This window comes from Balaenoptera ricei, chromosome 1 (assembly GCF_028023285.1).
Source record: "Balaenoptera ricei isolate mBalRic1 chromosome 1, mBalRic1.hap2, whole genome shotgun sequence".
Taxonomy (NCBI): domain Eukaryota; kingdom Metazoa; phylum Chordata; class Mammalia; order Artiodactyla; family Balaenopteridae; genus Balaenoptera; species Balaenoptera ricei.
Genome location: NC_082639.1, coordinates 50,325,372 through 50,344,806, shown reverse-complemented (window position 1 = coordinate 50,344,806; position 19,435 = coordinate 50,325,372).

Below are 19,435 nucleotides of genomic sequence, written 5' to 3'. Positions count from 1 at the left end.
AATCTTCAGTTTAGGAGTGAGGGGCAGAGGCTCAAAGCAGCTGGAAGAATTTGTCTCAGGTCACACAGAGATTAGCAACGGACCTGGGATTGGATCATGAGTCAGTCTGATTTCCAAAGTGCATGGATTTCCCACTGTATGCGTCTTAGGTTTTTGCACTATGTCCCTCATTCCACGCACCTGTACCCCACACAGGCAACCCCTCTGGTCTCCAGCCATGTTGGGCCTCAGACCTTGGGGTTGTGCCCAGCAGTACTTATTCTTTTCTTGATTCTTTGCAGTTTTCCTGATGCATATTCATAAGCCAGGCTGTTGGAACTACTCATAGTCTCTTCCCCTTTATTATCTCCTGACATCTCCACTGGGCTTCTGAGGGGCCAGGGGCATCTGCAGAGGAGAGAACTGCCCCACAGTGAGGAGCAAGGAAGGTCTGCACCTTCCTGTTTCAAAGCTGGCACTGCTGTTTCAGCTATTCATTCAACCCCTACCTTTTGTTATTTTGGTGATGGTAGTGTGTTGTTCATTGGTTGGTCTGATAGCAGCTCTGCCCTCAAAGGTCATCTGGTGAATACAAATAAATGACCTGCCTCAGTCCGCTGGCAGTCAAGCCCCTTTTTAACTTAGGTTAGTGGCTCCACCCACTTCTTTAAGGGGTTCATTTTCCAGAAGCCTCTCTTGACAATTTTGGACATGAAGGATACAAAGATGAATGAGACATGATCTTAGCCTAATAACTTTCAACAGGGTGAGGGAAATAGACTCTATTATTCAGTGTTCAATTCAAGATATGGAAACCATCTCGGTATTTTGAGCAGAAAGGCTTTCAATGTGGGGATTAGAGGCTCATAGGATCATTGCAAGGGCTGGAGGAGTGTAGGCTCCAGGATAATTTCCAGAGAGACCTGCTACCTCTGCCCCATCAGAAAGGTGAACATCAGGAGGACCCAAATTGAATCATGAGTTCTAGTTTCTAGAACTAGAACAAGTCCCATATTTTAATCTAGGGAATCAGAAAGGCAGCTGCAGGAATCTGTTATTGATACTGTTAAAACTGACTCTTGAAAGTCGTAAAACTGTTGATGAGTTACTGTAATACAATGCAGAAAAACTTCATGTCTCCACAACTGGGCTTGCTAGCAGAAAAGATCTAAAACAGCAGGATTTCCTTTGTTTCATTTTTACTTTTCAAATCTCATTCAAGTGCGTCTATTGGTAGAACTTAATTTTCATTCAGAACCCTATCTACAGGGAAGTCTGGAAAATGGACGTGTACTATAGAAGATGAGAGTTGATATTGGGAGAATAACCAGCAGTGTCTTCCACAGATTCATGTATGTATATGTGCACTAAAGTGTTAGAGGAAGCATATTATATAGTCACAATGGATGTTAGGCTGGGGAAGAGGAACTTGGAATATGTCAGGAGGTAGGGAATCAGTAGGACTCAACTGAGCTGAAATAATTGGGAACAATTATTGCATGTATACTATGTGCCAGGCTCTATTCTACCCATTTGGCATGTATGAACTCATTCAGTCCCTACAAAACCCTGTGAAATAGGTTCAGTTATCAACTCACATCTGCAGATGAGGAAACTGAAGCACAGCCGGCAAATGTCAGAGCCAGATTTGAAACCAGGTTGTCTAGTTTTAGACAACGAATACTCAACCAATTTGCTAAGAAACGCCTCTCCTTTTAGTCATGAAAGCTGCTTTCCTGTACTGTATTAATCTGCATTTTACTTGTTAATTCTGGTTTGGACCCTGAAGCAGGAGTTCTTTTAACCTAGACATTCATGGATGAATTTCTGCAAATCTAATGAATGCTGAAGTTGTAATCAAAGTTTTTCAGCATTTGTGTATTGTTTTTCTGGGAAGTGGTGGCAAGGCTTATCAAATGGGTTATCAAGGATTCTCAAATAGGTTTTTGACCTAAAAATACATTTCAGAACTCTGCCTTAGGGCAGTGGTTCTCAAAGTGTGATCCAAACAGCAGCCTCAACATTTCTGGGGAGCTTGTTAGGAAGGCCTATTCCCAGGCCCACCCAAGACCTAGTGAACCAGAAACTCTGAGGGTGGGGTCCAGAACTCTGTGTTAATGAGTCTTCCAGGTGCTTCTGATGTATGCTCAAGTCTGAGAACCACTGCCCTAGCACAAGCATAAGCATGAGTGATACAGCATTAGGGGCATTTTGCTGGCCTAAGTGGGACTTTCACAGTAGATATGGTATCAAAGAAGGTATAGAAAAATTTTGGAAGCCTGAGATCTTCTTTGGATGCTCTCAGGAAGGAAACACTGAGACACAGCTTTGAACTCGGCCAATATTTTGGATGAGGCATTCCCCGAGAGCTTCTGTGACACTCAGAACAGGCGTTTCTGGGAGCTGCTGGTCTTGGGACTTGCAGCTGAGAAGATACACCCTGTGGACCTGTGCACCAGTCCCACAATGCCTGGGGTGCCGACCTCTCCCCTCCCCCATACACTTCTTCTAGGGCTGCAGATAGATATCTTGTTTCATCCAAGGTACACAGACCTCTAATGACATTTCAGCAGAGGATAACCTGTCTGGGCTCCTGAGGCATTTAGTATCCACTGACACCCTAATTGCTTACTGAGAGGTGCCAGGGCCTCTGGTCCACACCTTACCCAGTTGACACGACAGCTGTGTGGACTGTGTAGGACTTGTGCCCGCAATGCCAACCTCCTTCTACACCTTCTTGGAAACACAAAAAGGCCCAGAAACAACCTGCAGTGCCGGCTGATGGGAATGGCAAAGATGCTTGTAACCCCACTCCCCTGCTGCCCTTCCCCTCCAGAACCCCAGCCCTGGCTCCTCCTTTCTGCTAAGTCACAAAGCTGAAAAGCTCTTAGGGTAGGGAGAGAGCAAGTGCCTGCTGGTTGGCCTGGAAAGCTTCTGGGAATTCATTATGATCTAAACAACAACTATTCCAGTTATTCATGTGACTCAGCCCCCGAAAGCGGGATCTTCCTCTGTCCACAGGGCTGGGTGTTGCTGACTCAGTGCTGAAGAGGGCACCTTATCAGCCCTCCTGAGCTCCCCACCCCCTCCCTCCTCCCCTTCGTCCCCAGAGGACAGCAAAGGAAAGCAGACGGTGGAGCTGAGCTTTTCGGCGTGTTCCATTTCATTTCTAAACAAGCAGCCAACCTCCTCCTGTTACAGCTCTCACTGCACACAACTGTCAGTCTTCTGGGCATTTCCGAGGGGAGGTAATGAGAAACAGTCACTCAGACATCATGCGTGCACGTATGCGTTTAGCACGTGTTCATCCAGCACCTACTATGTGTCTGGCTGATTGCTAAGGGCTGGGATCCAGAGAGATGTGGCTGTATCTGCCCGTACCGTTCAGGGGTCCGGTGGGGAGAATGCATTCAACAGACATTAGGAAGTAATGGAAAAAGCACTGTAGCAGAGCTAGAGAGAGCTTCGAGGACGCTGAGGAATGAGTAGCAACCATTTCTAGGTGCCTGGAATTCCTCTTCAACACGCAGCAAAATTCAGTGTGGGTGGGAATTACTTTTGTCTCTGGGAGCCAGAGAGAGAAGAAAATGCCAAGAATCAAAATGGTACAAAAGAAGGACTTTCTGGAAGTAGGGAGGCTGAAGAAAGAGACAAAAGGGCAGGGAGACTAAAGTGGCGTGTTTTACAGTTTTGACAAGGGGCCTTTTCTTAACTTGAACCTGTTTCACACTACCTACTAGGCAGGATGGTGAAATTTCCCCAAAATAGTAAATAAACTGCTTGAACTTTTCTCCTTTGATGAAGAAAAGGAGAAGGAGAATAGAAAGATCCCATGCCGCTGGTTGGAAATGAAAGAAAAACTAAAGACACTGATGTGGGCATCTAATGTGTATCAAACCTTTGTATGTATAGTATCATATCTCATTAAACACTAACAGAATACACACACACACTCACACCCAGGTATTGCTGCACAGAGGGGTAAATAACATGCCAAAGTGTAGCTGGGCTGAGATTGGGACCTGTGTTCTTGCCACTTACAAACTAACTATGCATGTAGGTACATAATGTAAAGAAGTGCTCACATCCCCATTTTACAGATGGGGAAACTGAGGCACAGGGAAATTAACTAACCTCTCCAAAGTCATACAAGTAGTGAGTGAGGTAACAGAACTTCAGACCCAGGTCTGTCTGAATTCAGAGTCTGGGCCCTTTCACCACACCACCCTGCTTTTTTTTTTTTTTTTTTTCATTTTTGAAACCAGACTTCATTTCTCCTTAGTACCTACTGTCTGAACTTCTGTAAAAATGGAACCTGATATCATGTCATCCAGGATTATGATTATCTACTGTAATGTTAGAATTAAAATACTTAATCATAACTCCAAGCATATTTTCTTATTCATTTATTCATTCATTCAATACATTTATATTGACTGTTCATCTACTTGTGCCAGACACAAGGTCCTGAGGGTGGAGCGGTGAAAAAGGCAGCCATTTTCCTTTCATGGAGCTTTCAGTGTAGCCAGGAGAGGAAAACAGGAAATAAGAGTTATACAACAATCAGTGTATTACAATTGCAGTAAGTGGTATAATAATGATAGCTAAAAGCTCAATTGAATTTACTTTGTGCCAGGAATTATTCTAAGTACTCTATATTCAGAGTTTAATTCATTTAATTCTCACAGACCAATGAGGGAAGTGAAGAAATCAATGAAGGCTTCCTGAAGGAAGTGTCAGCTTATTCTGGAAACAGGAGGAGTTATGTTGAGGAGGGGAAGGCCAGGGAAGATCAGGAGTATAGTCTAGGGTGGTGATGTCCAAGTAGCCACTAGCCACATGAAGCTTTAGACTACCTGAAATGAGGCTAGGCTGAATTGAGGTGTGATATAAGTATAAAAACCATTCTGGATTTCAAAGACTGAGCATAGGAAAAAATAAAGTAAAACATCTCATTAATTTTTGTACTGATTACATGTTGACATGATGCTATTTTGGTTATATTGGGTTAAATCAAATCTATTATTAAAATTAATTTTGTCTATTTCTTTCAATTTTTTTTAATGTGGCCACTAGAAAATTTTAAATTACATGTGCAGCTCATGTTATATATTTTTTTAATGAAATTGATCATTTTTTTATATACTTTTTTTTTTAAATTTATTTATTTATGGCTGTGTTGGGTCTTCGTTTCTGTGTGAGGGCTTTCTCTAGTTGTGGCAAGCGGGGGCCACTCTTCATCACGGTGCGCGGGCCTCTCACTATCACGGCCTCTCTTGCTGCGGAGCACAGGCTCCAGACGCGCAGGCTCAGCAATTGTGGCTCACGGGCCCAGCTGCTCCACGACATGTGGGATCCCCCCAGACCAGGGCTCGAACCCGTGTCCCCTGCATTGGCAGGCAGATTCTCAACCACTGCGCCACCAGGGAAGCCCTCATGTTATATTTTGATTGGACAGTGCTGATGTAGAAGGCTGGGGAGAGTCAGAGAGCAGGGGCATCAGGGAAACTAGAGCCTGGAGGAGGCGTGGAGAATGATGGGAGAAGAGAATGCTGAGGATGCTGAGGCAAACGTGAACTGCTAACCTTCTATCCTGCTATCTCATTACTCTTTCTAACCTTCTATTATTACAAACTTTGTAAGCCCCCAATCTGAGAAGGTGGGGCTGACTGACTTACTGAAAGTTGTCTCTTTCTCAGAACCAGCTCCAGCTGTGAGCCAGATTAACACTATTCTTAAACCCGGTATTGTAGATGGAAGAGGCAAGAACAGTCAGGGCAAAAAAGTAAAGAAAAATGGAGGAACATCTTGGGGTAAAAGTCAAGCCCCTATGAATGGCCCACCCAGCCCTATAATATCTTCCTGCCTGCCCCTTACCTCTCTGCCCTCATCTCCAACTCAGCTCTTCCTGCACCGCATCTCCACCCCAGTTACACTGACCTCTTCATGGGGCCTCAAACACACAGGCATGCTCCTGCCTCAGGACCTTTGCACTGGCTGTTCCCCTTACCCAAAAGTTCTCCTCTAAGCTATCACATGGCTAACTACCTTAACTCTTGGTTCAACTGTCACCTTCCCCACAAGGCCTACCTTGATCATCTGGTTTAAAACTGCACCCACTGGCACTCCCTTACCTTACTCTTGTTTTGTTTTTCTTTTTTCCATCGCATTTATTACCTTCTAACATACTCAATAATTTACTCTTTACTATGTTTATTGTTAATCTCCCTACCAGAAAGCATTCTCCCTAAAGACATTGACCTCAGTTTTATTTCCTCCATTATCCCCAATACCCAGACAGTGCCTGGCATAGAGTAGCTGCTCAACTAACATTTTCTGGAATAAGTGAGTGTCAGTGGCACTGCTTGGGGCACGATTGGCTGATGGATAGGCATCCTCCATGCATTCTCTCCTCTCCTGAAGAAAAGGACTGTCTTGCTCCCTTTCCTGGGGCGGGACTTGATTAATCTTGCTTTCCACTCAGCTTTTACTACTCAGGGCTCTGCCCTGTTCTGGATCCCACGCATAGGTCTCCCTAGAGACTAGAGGAAGCAGCTGATGCTGTGGGCCGGCCTCTTGCGCTGGGAGTCGGGATTCCCCGGTTCCCTCCTGGCTTTGCCCAAATGCAGATCCCCTCTCCCCTGCCTGTTTCTTTAGCTGTCAAGGGTTGCAGGCTCAGCGGGAGGCCGAACGAGGTACTCTGTGGACTAAGGAGGAAAATGAGGGAGACAGTTGTCCCATACAGGGCAGTGGTTCTCAAGCTTTGGTGCCCGGAACAGAGGCATCGGCATCACCTGGGACCTTATTAGAAATGCATAGTCTTAGGCCCCACCCGAAACCCACTGAATCAGAAACAGGAGGGTGGGGTGAGCGTGCAACAATGGGTTTAACAACAAATAAACCACGGACTTAATTAAATCGTTCGATTAAATTAATGAACAAAGCCTCACGGTGATTGCGATGCGCTCAAGTGGGAGAACCCCTGGGCTGGGGGAAAGGAGGGACTTTATCTGAGCCTTAAAGGCGGGGAGGGACTTAAAAGGTCAGGCCAGAGGACACGTCCTCGCGGGCGGGCTAACACCGGGTGGGTTCCCAGCGTCAGAGGCCGCGCGGGGTGGTCTGACCTGGGAAGTTAAAGGTCAGCGCTCCCAGGTCCTCCACCCCCACGCCAGGAAAGCGCCCCGGCCCAGCCATGACCTTCCGCCGGCCACGTCCCACTGCAGGCTGCCGGGGGCCCGCGGCCGGAAGCGCTGCGCGCGGGAGCAAGGCCGCCGCCGCCGCCGCCGCCCGGTCTGGCCGCGCTCGTGGGATCCCGGCGCTGGGCTCCGGTCCGCCGCGGCGCTCCGCCTGCCCGCCCGCCGCCGGTCACTCTCTCTCTGCCTCTGGCTGTAGTCTCCGGGTCTTTGTTGGAGCTCCGTCTCTGATTTTTCTCTCTTCATCTCTGTCTCCCCCTACCCGATTTGTTCTCCCCGCCCCCTCTTCCTTTTTCATTCTCATCCCGTGTTTTTTTTTTTTTTTAAACAAAGAGTGATGAGGCGCCCACGACGTGCCCAGGATGGTCCTAGGCTTTGGGGGGTGAGCGGTGGAAACAAGGGAACCTGTGGGCAGGGGACTTACAGGGTCTTCAATCCGTTTCTCCCCACCTTCCACTGCTCCCTCCGCACCCCAGCTCTCCCCTGCCCTCCCAGAATTTGCTGTTCTTCCCTCTACCTCTCCTTGTTGTATCTCAAGGAATTTTTCTTCCGGAAGGTCCCATGGTAGAACTAAAAAGGCTACTTTTGTCCGACTACTAGAAAGTTGCAGTTAAAATGTCAATCTGATCTTGAAGAATGACACTAGTTTCAACTGTTAGGAGCTATGGACACCTCAACCAAAATTAATTTATTAGCCTAACGCAGACAGCCGGATCCTCTGAGGTCACCTAGAGAAACTATTATTTACCTACGTTGGCCTTTGTGCTGGACACTCATTTATTCAAGAATGTGTATGCATGCATTCAGTGATTTATTGAGGACCTAGTCTGTGCTGGACGCCGTTCAGGATGAGCGCTGTCCAATAGATGGTGTTCTTCACAGCTCTCTGAATAAATAAAAACAATGATGCAGAAGGACCCAACAGTACCTCATTTAACCCTTTCAGTCCCCCTTCTAGGTGAATAAGACTATATAACAATTTGATAGATATGAAAACTGAGGCTGAGAGACCATGCAGCGTGTCCAAGTACCTACAACTGGTAAGTTGTACAGCCAAGATTTAACCCCCAGTTTGACTGACTCCTGAGCTGGTTCCCATTAACCTACAAGGCCAGCTTGGAGGCAAGGCTACCACAAAGAAGAGGGAGGTGAGGAAGGAGAAGTGGAATGGCTCTGGAGTAGAAACTTTTGAGTACTGGACTGAGAGTTGGGTGATGCTGTGTGTTACTGATGAAGTTCTATGACCTCTCTGGGCCCTCCTTACAGGTTAAATGGAGAGCTCCGCTTGCTGGCTACAAAAGCCTCCTCCAGGTGTAACATGTAGGTTAGCACATAGGCTCTGGGGCCAGAAGAGCTGGGCTGGAAATCTGCTTCCACTACTGACTTGCTGTATGATCTTAGACAAGTCACTTAAGCTCTCTGGGCCTCAATTTTCTCATCTGAAAGATTGCTGTAATGTTTACTGACTCACTGGGCAGATGACAGGGTGAATAATTTCTGTTAAAGGTTACGAAGCATATCTAGCACAAAGTAACTACCCAGTGAATGTTAGCTGGTTCTTCTGTTATCCCAGCTCTAGCCTGCCGATTTCAACACCCAGGCCAGGGACACGGTGCCCTGCAGCCCAGGCCTATCTCATGCCTGGCTCCTGCCCAGTCTAAGCCCTTTCTTTCCCAGAGCAATGAAAGTCATGGTCTCTAGTCCTGATTGTGAAGGAACCAGGGATATCCCAGGAGTCTTGGAACCCAGTGGATTTTCAGTCAAAGCCTTTTTAACTGGCTCACCCACAAAGGGGATAGTTTTGTATAGAATAGTTAGAAACTTTTCATCATCAAATGTACCTGCTTTCACAGAGGTTTTGTGCAAAGCTCAAAGCATTTTTTTTCCTTAGTTCAGGTGGGCTAGACAAGAGTCCAAAGTCAGTGAGGACAGTATTGCATGGTGCCAAAGAACGGGGGCTTTGTGTGGTGGTTGGTTGATCATCCTAGTGGTGGGAGGACCTGAGCTGTTTTGAGTTTCAATTTTCTTTATTTTAAAATGAGCTTAACAGCAGCATCTGTCTCATGGTATATTTGCAGAAATGAAATGACAAGCATTGAACACAGTGGCTAGCACATAGTAATCATAGGATGGATACTGGCTATTATCATATTAACAGATCTCATGGGTTTTGTACTTTGGTGTTAGAAAGAACTATGTTTGAGTCTTTAGCTTTATCACCTACAAGCTGTGTGACCTTAGGCAAATCGATTACTATCTCTGAACCTTAGTTTTTTCAACTAAAAAATGGGAACAAAAATACTATATGTACAATCTGCCACAGACTGTCTTCCTAGATATCAAGTAAGATTCTGTTTGTTCATGTGCTTTGCAACTGTGAAGCGCTATGCCCATGCTGATTATTCTTGGTAGTTATTTTTCTCTCAAGGCTTTATATCCAGTCCTTTGGTGATCTGAGTTGCCTTATCTTTCCCTTTGTAGCAGAAAACACAGAGAACTCAATCGTATTCATCTTTTTTATCAATGCTCAGCAAAATGCTTTGTGTGCCAGAAGTGTCCAGATTATTCAAGTTAGGCGTCAGAGGGTCTAGTTTGGTCTCTGTTACATGCTGATACAACCTTAGACCAGTCATGTAATTTCTCTGACCTGTTTCCTTATCTCCAAAATAGGGATAGACTTAATATTTGACTTGCTTACTTGTTGGGGTTGTTCAGAGTGATCAAAACAGACAGAAAAATGTGTTGAACATCATAAATCTTCACACAAGTATGAGGGAACATCCCTAAGCGTTATTTCCAACATTCAGCTTGTCTCCCCTTTTCCCAACTCCCAGTCCTGCAAAGCAGTCTCATAGAACTACTTACGATTACCTGCACAGGTCTCTCCTGTTTCATGCCTCAGTGCCTGTAGCCTTTGCACAGCTTGATTTCTCTGCCTGGAATGCCCTTCCCCTCATTCTTCACCTGTACCCCTTACTCGCAGGATGCCTAATAAACCTTACTCATTCTTCAAGGCCCAGCTCCAAAGGGTCTCCTCTCTCAAATCCTCTTGGACTCACCCAACCAGAGTCAATCACCCCGCCGCCCCTTCTATAACCCACTGTAACAGTTCAGACTGCCAACATGTCTTTCATCACCTTGCATTACGACTATTGCTTCATCATTCATTTAAGGCAGCAATATAGCACAGTGATGAAGCACATAGGCTCTGGAACCTGGGTTCCAATCCTGACCCTCACACTTAACTGATTGTGTTAACTTTGGGAAGTAACTTACCCTCTCTGTGCCTCAGTTTCCCTACCCGTTCAGTAGGGATGATAATAATACCTTCCTCGTACGGTTGTTGTTGAGGAGAGTCACTTTAAACATTCAGAACAGTGGCTGGTGCATGGTAGGTGCTCTGTAAATTTCAACTTTTACTAGTGTTTCTGTCTTTCTTATCTGACAGCAAGGACTGGGACTTCTCCTCAGTGCCTACAACAACCTGGCACTCAGGAGGGGCTCAACAAACGATCGTTGAATGCATGGCTCAGAGAATTTCACAGACGATGAATTCTTGTGTCTCCATTCAGCCCTCTCCCTTCCCTACTAGGTCCTGCCTTCTCTCCAGTTTGCCTTAGAAATGGGTCCTGCAGCTTCTGCTTTCCATTCAGTACTTCCATCAGAGGTTCCCCCACCTCTTGTCCATCTTCCTACTTGGCTTTCTGACTCAGAGTCTTCTTCTCCCACCCCAGCCCAAAGCCCTGCTTCAGACCCAGCCTGCTATCACATTGTTCCCTCCATGCCTCCTCTGCTTCTGTTCTCTCTAGAATTTATATTTATATTCTCTACTGAGTTAATTCAGAGGTCTTTAGCCAGGGCTTTCAATGTCCCCCAGTATTTGGGTCCCCACCACCATTAATTTATCTTCTCAAGAAGAGCTTGTTTGGGCTCTTCTCTGAGCATGACAACACGTTCATCAACTTATCTATCCACCCAACCATCCCTCTACTTATCTACCCACCCAAAGCACCCACATATCTGTCCACCCACCCGCCAGCCATCCACCTATTTATCTATTATCTATCCATCTTACCTATCTACACACCCACCCACACGCCCACCGACCACCTTTCCATCCATCTATCCATCCTTCTTTCCACCCATCCATCCATCCATCCATCCATCCATCCATCCATCCATCCATTTATCCACCAAAGCATTCAATTAATATTCACTATATACCTACCTCTCTCTAGTCATTATATGGCATACAGACTTGAACAAGAATAACTGGTCCCCCGATTTCTTGTAGTTTATAATCCACCTGGGGAAATTAGAAAACTGAACCACAATTTGTGACAAAAGGTACTTTGTGTCATATGGGCGCTATGGCAGGTTTTAAATTAGAGTTCATGAATGAGCTTCAGGGATCTGTGACCTCTGCAAAATTGTAAGCAAAATTGGGTAGGTAAGAAGGTGTGCATGGTACCTATTTATATACATGTGCATTTTCAGGAGAGAGGCTCCATGGCTCTCATTACATTCTCACAGGGGGTTGCCAGGAAGCGCAAGAGGACGCATAAAAGGAAGCCTGGAGAAGAGGTAGCCCTAGTTCAGGGCCTTGAAGTGGAGAAAAAGGAAAACTAAGGTTTATTTCAGACCCACTGTGTTATGGACGAAATGTTTGTGTTCCCTTACATTCATATGTTGAAGCCCTACCCCTCAAGGTGATAGCATTAGGAAGTAGGGTCTTTGGGAAGTAATTAGGTATAGATGAAGTCATGAGGATGGAGCTCCTTGTGATGGGATTAGTGATCTTATAAGAAGAGGAGGAAACATCAGAGCTTATTCCCTATGTCATGTGAGGATATAACAAGAAGGCAGCCATTTACAAGCAAGGAAGAGAGTCCTCACCAGACCTGACCATGTAGGCACCCAGACTTCCAAGCCTCCAGAACCATGAGAAATAGATGTCTGTTATTTCAGCCACCCAGTCTATGGTATTTTATTACAGTAGCCTGAGCTGACTAAGACACTATATGCCAGGCACCACTTCTTCTAGTTTTTCAACCTTGGATATGCCCTTGTTTGGAATATAGGAATGGGAGAGAAATAAGGCAGAGGAAATTAACCTTTCCGAAGCACTGGGCTAGACAGTATCTTCTCATTTAATGCTTCCAGCAACCTTTCAAAATAGGTGTGTTATCCCTATTTTACAGAAGAGGAAGCTCAGAGAGGTAAAGCAAGGACCACAGTCACACTGTCGTATGGGGTAGAGTGAGGATTTGAATCCAGGTCACTGGGCTCTAGGGCCCAGGATCTCTGCCTCTCCCTGGCTTGTCTGCGGATAAAGCACGACACTGAATGAGTGAGTGCTTTAGAGCTGTAGAACCTGACTCAGGGTAAGAGAAGATGTTGTCATCTGTGCTTAGAGAAACTTAAAAGAGTTTTACGAGCCTCAGGAATTGCTGTCATTAAATTTTCAACAACTTTTCCCTGCGAATTCTGCCCATGTAAAAGGTCAGCCAGTGTTGGTTCTCACCCAGGGAGTGTTATCACAGCAGTTTCCAGGAACAAGGCTGGGCACGGGGCAGTCACTCAGCAAGCGCTTGTGGGCGGGTCTATCGGCAGAAAAGTGGCCTCAGCCCCCAACCAACCTCCGTGGCCCCCCTCTTCTGGGGGAGGGCAGCAGCCTGCTCCATCACAGCTGACAGAATAGATGTCGCCTCAAAACTGCCCCATTGCCTGCAGCCAGGGGCTTTGCCAGGAGGATATACAGTCTCTCAGGTCCAAGGGTTTCTGAAACTTCAAGAACACTTGTGTTCAGGCCAGCTGCCCACCCAGACTCTTCCCAAGCTGCCTAATATTCCACCACTCCCTCCCCGCACTGAAGGAGTTCAAACCCAGATTGAAAACCACTGGACTTCTTGCCAAAGGAGATTGAACTCAGTGACCCCTAAGCTCCCTTCCGGTCATATAAGGCTGGGATGAATTAAGGGAGAAAATGTTTTTTCAACTAAACCTGTTTTCTCCTTGAAGGCAAGGACCATATAATTTGTTGATTTGGCCTCATAACTAGATGTACCCTTCCCCTCCTCTCCGCCCGAGTCTGGGACATCACTGGCATTGCCCTGAATCACCCCCGCTGCTTCCTCACTGGTCCGCCTGCACGCAGCTTGTCCCATCCCGGCCAGACTGACCTTTCTAAACAGATCTCCTTATATCTCTGGCCTTCTTATAATTCTTCAATTGTTCCCCTTGCTGGATTACAAGACTGAAAGTTTTTACCAACCGCTCCGCATTCCTAACTTAACTCCTTACACTCTGGGCCTTTGCACCTACGCTCTGGCCTGCCCTACGCCTCCCCCACCCCATGTTCTTCTCATGGGCTGTTTTCCCTGCTCCTGGAACCCCCAGATTCCCTGGTGCACTCCTCTTCAGTCCACGGCCTCAGCCACTAACACAGGGAACCAACCCTTCCCCTGAACCCCTAAATCTGGGTAGGTGGCCTTCTCTTTGCTCCTACAGTGCCTGCAGCCTTCCTCACTCTGTCTTGCAATTTTCTGGTCCATTCTCTGTCTCTCCCACCAGCTGTAAGCTCTGGGCGGGCTGCATCTGTGTGTGCTTATTTACCATATTCCCAGAGTCCAGCCCACAAGGCCTAAGACCCTCACTCCTAAGAGGTGCTTAATGAACAAGTTTGTGTTCCAGAGAGCAGGGCTTTACTTGGAGGCGAGGTCAGATTCCTCGCCCCTGAGCTTGAGAGGCCTCGCTGCTGAGGGCCCCCAATGTGGAAACCATTAGCGCACCCTCCCCCTGCCCTTCACTGAATTTGCTCGGAAGAGGCAGGAGCTTTTGGAAGCACCTGAATCCGATTATAGAGCTTGGAACCAAAGCCAGGCATAATTGGGCCGCCTCCCCCCCGCCCCCCTCTTTTGTAGCCAGATGACCAGCATCCTGCCCCCTCAGGCACCCTGCCTGCCTCTCTGCCAACAGTTCTGGCTGTGACAGCACTGCCACCACTGAATGGGCAGCTGCGGTCACAATTAGAGAGGGTGAGGCAGAGACACTCACTTCAACTCTGACATTCAGTCCGTCCCTTGTGACTCAGGTTGCCACTTGCCCCTGGGGCTGCAGGGCGCAAGCAGGGCTGACCCTTTCATTAGATATCTGTGACATGGGAAAAGGTCAGACGAGTGGGCTGGGCTGCTGAGTCACTGGGTGTGAATGTCCCTCCCCACCATTCTGCCATGGTGGCCTGCCCATCGCAAGGGGCACCCGTCTGCTCTTTGAAGCTGCTGTGATTTCTGGAATGGATTCAATGCAGGGCCTGTTGGGGAAGATGGACCTTGTCCGTCTCTGTAAAGGGAGATGCTGTAACATGGTTGGGAGGAGAGCAGGCTTTGGAGTCAGGCGCGCCTGGATTGGAATCCCATCTCTACAGCACTGGCAGATCTTCATTTATAGGGAGGCCATAATATTACCTAAGGCATAGGGCTGTTGTGAGAATTAATGAAATAAAGGATGCAAGAAACTTAGCAGAGAGCTTGGCGAGCAGTAAACAGTCCATAAATGGTAGGTATTATTATTTGGACGCGCCGATCTCTCCGTGGATACTTGATTCCTGGAGAACACGGCATCTCCGCGCAGTCACCATGCTCTTGGCCTCCACCTTCCCACATCCACAGTCACGCAGTCCTGCCTTGGGGCAATTTAGTTAAAATGGGAGCGAGCCAGGAAGAAATGAAAAGGAAGTAAAAGGCTAGTGACATTTTAAAAATTTTACTATCTCAAATGGACCAATCGTTTCCTCATGGTTGTGTTGGTCCCAGTGGAAACCAGATGCATAGGTAGACCCGGGGCCACGCAGGCAGCCCAGCAAGTAGGGTCTTACCATATCGGCTTTTTGTCCCAGACAGCTAGAGAAAGCAGAGTTTGTTAACTAGACCTCTGAAACACACACTCCTTTACCATTCACTGAATTCACACCAGGGTTGTGCTCTTTGGCTTCTGGCTCAATATCCTCTTCCCCCTTCATCCAGTACTCTACTCCTGCAAACAGGGAAAACATCAAAGTACTCTTTGGACGACGCGGAGGAGACCGAATTTGCTCAGCGTCATTTGGCAAGCTGTTTAACCTCCCTTGTAACCTAGCTATCTTTAGCCTCCTCGATGCTATTTTGAAATGTCAAACTAGCAAATACTGCTTCCAGAACGTTTCTGATCTGGGATGTGACAGGATGCTTGGGGGTGGGGAGATGAGCAGGAGGTGGGGATGGAAAAGGAGCCCAATGGTAGAGGGTGAGATAATGCACCAGCTTGACACCTGCCAAGAGTCTCTCCCTTCTACTGGCTCAGCCACCTCCTCCAGGAAGCCAGCCCATTTAAGGGACAGTGGGGGCATTGAGTCCCACCTGGGCCTAACCTAGAGGGATGTCTGCTTATCTGACTCTGGAGCCAGACCTGGACGTCATGTTAGCCAAAAGAGCGAACTGACTCTTGTGTACCTAGTCGAGTCTAAAAATATGTATTCATTCACTCACTTATTCATTCATTCATTCAGCAGGTATTTATTGAGTGGCAACCACGTGCCAGGCACGGTACTAGGCATTGGGGATACAATAGCTTGCAAAGGTTGATACCCATTGGAATCATGCGAGGAGTTGAATAAATGTAGCTTCTATAGCCCCACCCCCAAGAGTCAGTGCAGCAGGTTTGATGCAGATCTGGGAGTCTGCATTTTGATTAAGCACCCAGGCATTCTGCTGCAGGTAATCCAGGGTATGAGAACCCCCGTCTAGCTTGTAGCAACATCTATTTCCTAAGCACCTCCCCAGGACCGAAAGGTAGGAGCATTGAAATACATGTTACAGCTCCAGAACTTGAAGAACTCACCATTCACAGTCTCCAGAAAGAGACAGACCACACCATTTCAGGGTGCTAAGTTCTCTGAAAGCAGATGTACCAGGTGCAATTAAGCCCCATTGAGAAGGAGGTAACTAGCCCTCGGGGAGATGGCGGCAGGGGGGCGGGGGCGGAGCTCTATAAAGGAGGTGATATTTGAGCTGGGTCTTGAAGCATGAGTTTTTCAGACAGAAAAAGAGTGGATACAGATTATACTTTTCAGAGATACATTCACCATGATATATCTCCTGTCCCACGTGCTCCTCTCACAATGGGACTGGCATGCCTCACATGGGGAAGTAGGGGGTTCTGTGTTCCCTGCTCTTGAATCTGGGTGGCAGCCTGTGACTGCTTCCACCCAGAGAGGGCAGAGAAGCGATGCATGTGACTTCTGAGGCCAGGTCACCCAAATGCAATACGACTTCTCCTTGGTTCTTTCTCCCTTGGGACACATGCCTCGGGAGCCCCGAGCTGACTGGTAAGGAGTCTGGCTACCCTGAAGCTGCCATGCTGTAGACACCACGTGGAAAAGCCACACACATTAGAGGGAGATGTGCAGGAGCCCACCTTTGGCTAATTCCAGCCCCCAGCCTTCATGGCACCCAGCTGACACTGAGTGAAGCGGAGGTGAGCTCTTTCCTCTCAGCCAGCCTAAATTGCAGATTCGGGGGCAAAATAAAGATTTTTGTGGTTTTAAAGCATTATGTTTGGGGCACTTTGTTATGCAGCATTATATACCTGAAACAGGCTGTAAGGGTTTCAGGAAAAGGACACAATAATAGGTGCAGGGGTTTCAAGAGGTGAAAGAGTGTCTAAAATATTTTTGCAATTTGAAGAGATTCGATATCCTCATGTAGAATTTCGAGGTCTTGATCCGCTACAGACCGACGGGTGCAATGTAGCCACCTCTGTGTTTGCCCGAGGGGTGAGGTCGAAGCTTTTGCCCCAGGCCACATGATCCACAAATCTGGCGTTCCCCCCACTAATTGACGTACATGGTTTTAACTGTCCTGTCTTTGTTGTGATGTAATTTTAAGGGTGTCAGTGGCACCTTCTCAATTCCTAGGAAGAGATTTATTGGATGTTAAAACTGAAGTGATGCAGGTGTCATTTCATCTAAGTGCCTCTCAGATCTTACTGTGCCTGGTGCAGAGCAGGCCAGCAACAAATGTTGACTGAGTATTTGAATGAGGCTGATGTGTGAGGGGCAATGTCAGAAGCTGGGCCTGCATCTCTGACTCATGGGATCACAAAATCGTGGGCATGGGAACGGTCTTCACAGGTCACCCTCCCAATAAGCCTGCCCATAGCAAGGACTCAGAAACCCATTCCCACCTGTTAAGAAGTTCTTTCTTCAATTGGGTCCAAATCTTCTTCCCTGAGAGGCAGATGAAGCAGGTAATATAACATCCAGTCCATGAGGGAGGAAATTGAAGCTCAGGGAAACCACACAGCCTCTGTGTGATATCAGCTAGACGCAGCCCCCAGGGTTAAGTCTGGTGCCTTCCCATTCCCACAGTCTGTACGCCCCTCGAACATACCAGGAGCCCACTGCCTCTGCACCTTTGCCACGCTATTTCCTCCACCTGAAATGCCCTCCCCATCCTCTCTGTTTGTCTGAATCTTTCTCTTCTCTGAAGTCCCTGCTCTAACCCTAACTCCCCAGGAAGTCTCTCCTGGTCCACACAGCCAGCAGGGGTCTGCAATGACTTCACTTCCCTGTGGGTCCTCCCTTCCTGACTGCTTACCTGGAGATGTTTGCTTAGCCAGCTCCCCAGATTACACAGGATAATTAACAATTGTAATAACAATAAGAATTGTAAATTACTAAATTTCCTTTTAAAAGATATCCCTCTTTTTTTAATCTGTTGCACAGATAATATAAAATTGATTATTAATACATTGCTTAGAAAAATGTGAATACTTAGTACATTTCTTGCTAAATTTTATTTTGGGGGTTGGTCTACAAACGAGTCCCTATGTAATAGGTTTTCGTCAGAGTTTAGAATATTTTAAGCCTGTTCTTCAATTTGTTTGCATATGCTTCCTATATGTAAATCAAAAGCCCTTAGTTTATTGAATATATGAAACATGACTGGATTTTTTAAATCTATAAATAAACTGAGCTGCTTTCTCCTTGATTTGCTGTTCTTGCTTTCAGACAAAAATTGATGGGATTTGCAGTTATAGAAGATTTTACCCTCACATAGTTGGTATTCTATTAAAAAGCAAACTTGTGCTATTCCTGTAACAATGTGGATTGTAAATTTTCTCACTTTTTTTCTTCTTCTTTTTTGGAGTGGTATTGTTTAATAAAATCAAACAAGAAAGAGACAAAAATCAGACACATGAAATTCTTGGTATTGACACAACAGATCCTAACTTTCCCAAGTGTCATTGAAACAGCTCCCTTACTTTTATTTATTTATTTGACATTTTTAAAAATTGAGATACAATTGGCATATAACATTGTATTGGTTTTAGGTGTACAACATGATTTGAGATACGTATATATATATATAAAACATTAATTTTCCTTTAATGAATCTATTATCTATCTATCATCTGTCATCTATTACCTATCTATCTCAGTTATCTGTCTGTCCTACTGGTTGAACTCTGACTGATTCAATCACCTTTCACAAGACCTCTGTCTCCCCAGCCTTCCTTCTCCAGTTTTGCAGCCTTAGTTCCACAAATGTTCCTTACACAGTGGCTTTGAGTCCCTTCACCATGCCAGTCTCCTTCCAAACGTGCTACATTTCTATGCCTGTCCTTACAGTTTATCCTTCCAGCAAGTATTCTTTGCATTCTTGTTGCATGCCAGGGAGCATCTGGGACCACAACGAGGAGCTAGACTCACCAGTGCCTGCCTTCATGGAGCTTGGGCCACTAATTCTAAGGCTGCATTCCCGGGAGGGTGTAGACCAGATCTTCAAACACTGGAGGAGGAAAGCTGTTTAGCTGTTTGACTAGCAGAACCGTAACCCTGCAGCAACCACCACTCAGTGCTGAGAAGAAGCAAGCCCTTCTTTTTTTTTTTTTTTAACATCTTTATTGGAGTATAATTGCTTTACAGTGGTGTGCGAGTTTCTGCTATACAGCAAAGTGAATCAGCTATACGTATACATATGTCCCCACATCTCCTCCCTCTTGCGTCTCCCTCCCACCCTCCCTATCCCACCCCTCTAGGTGGACACAAAGCACCGAGCTGACCTCCCTGAAGCAAGCTCTTCTTGCTCTGAGAATTTAATGAACATCATTTGATGACAAGGCTGGACAACTGCCAGGCATTTGAAAATTAGCCATTCCATATAATCCTCATGGTGATCCTAAGATGTAGACATGACCCAGGAGATTGCACAGCTTGTATCTGC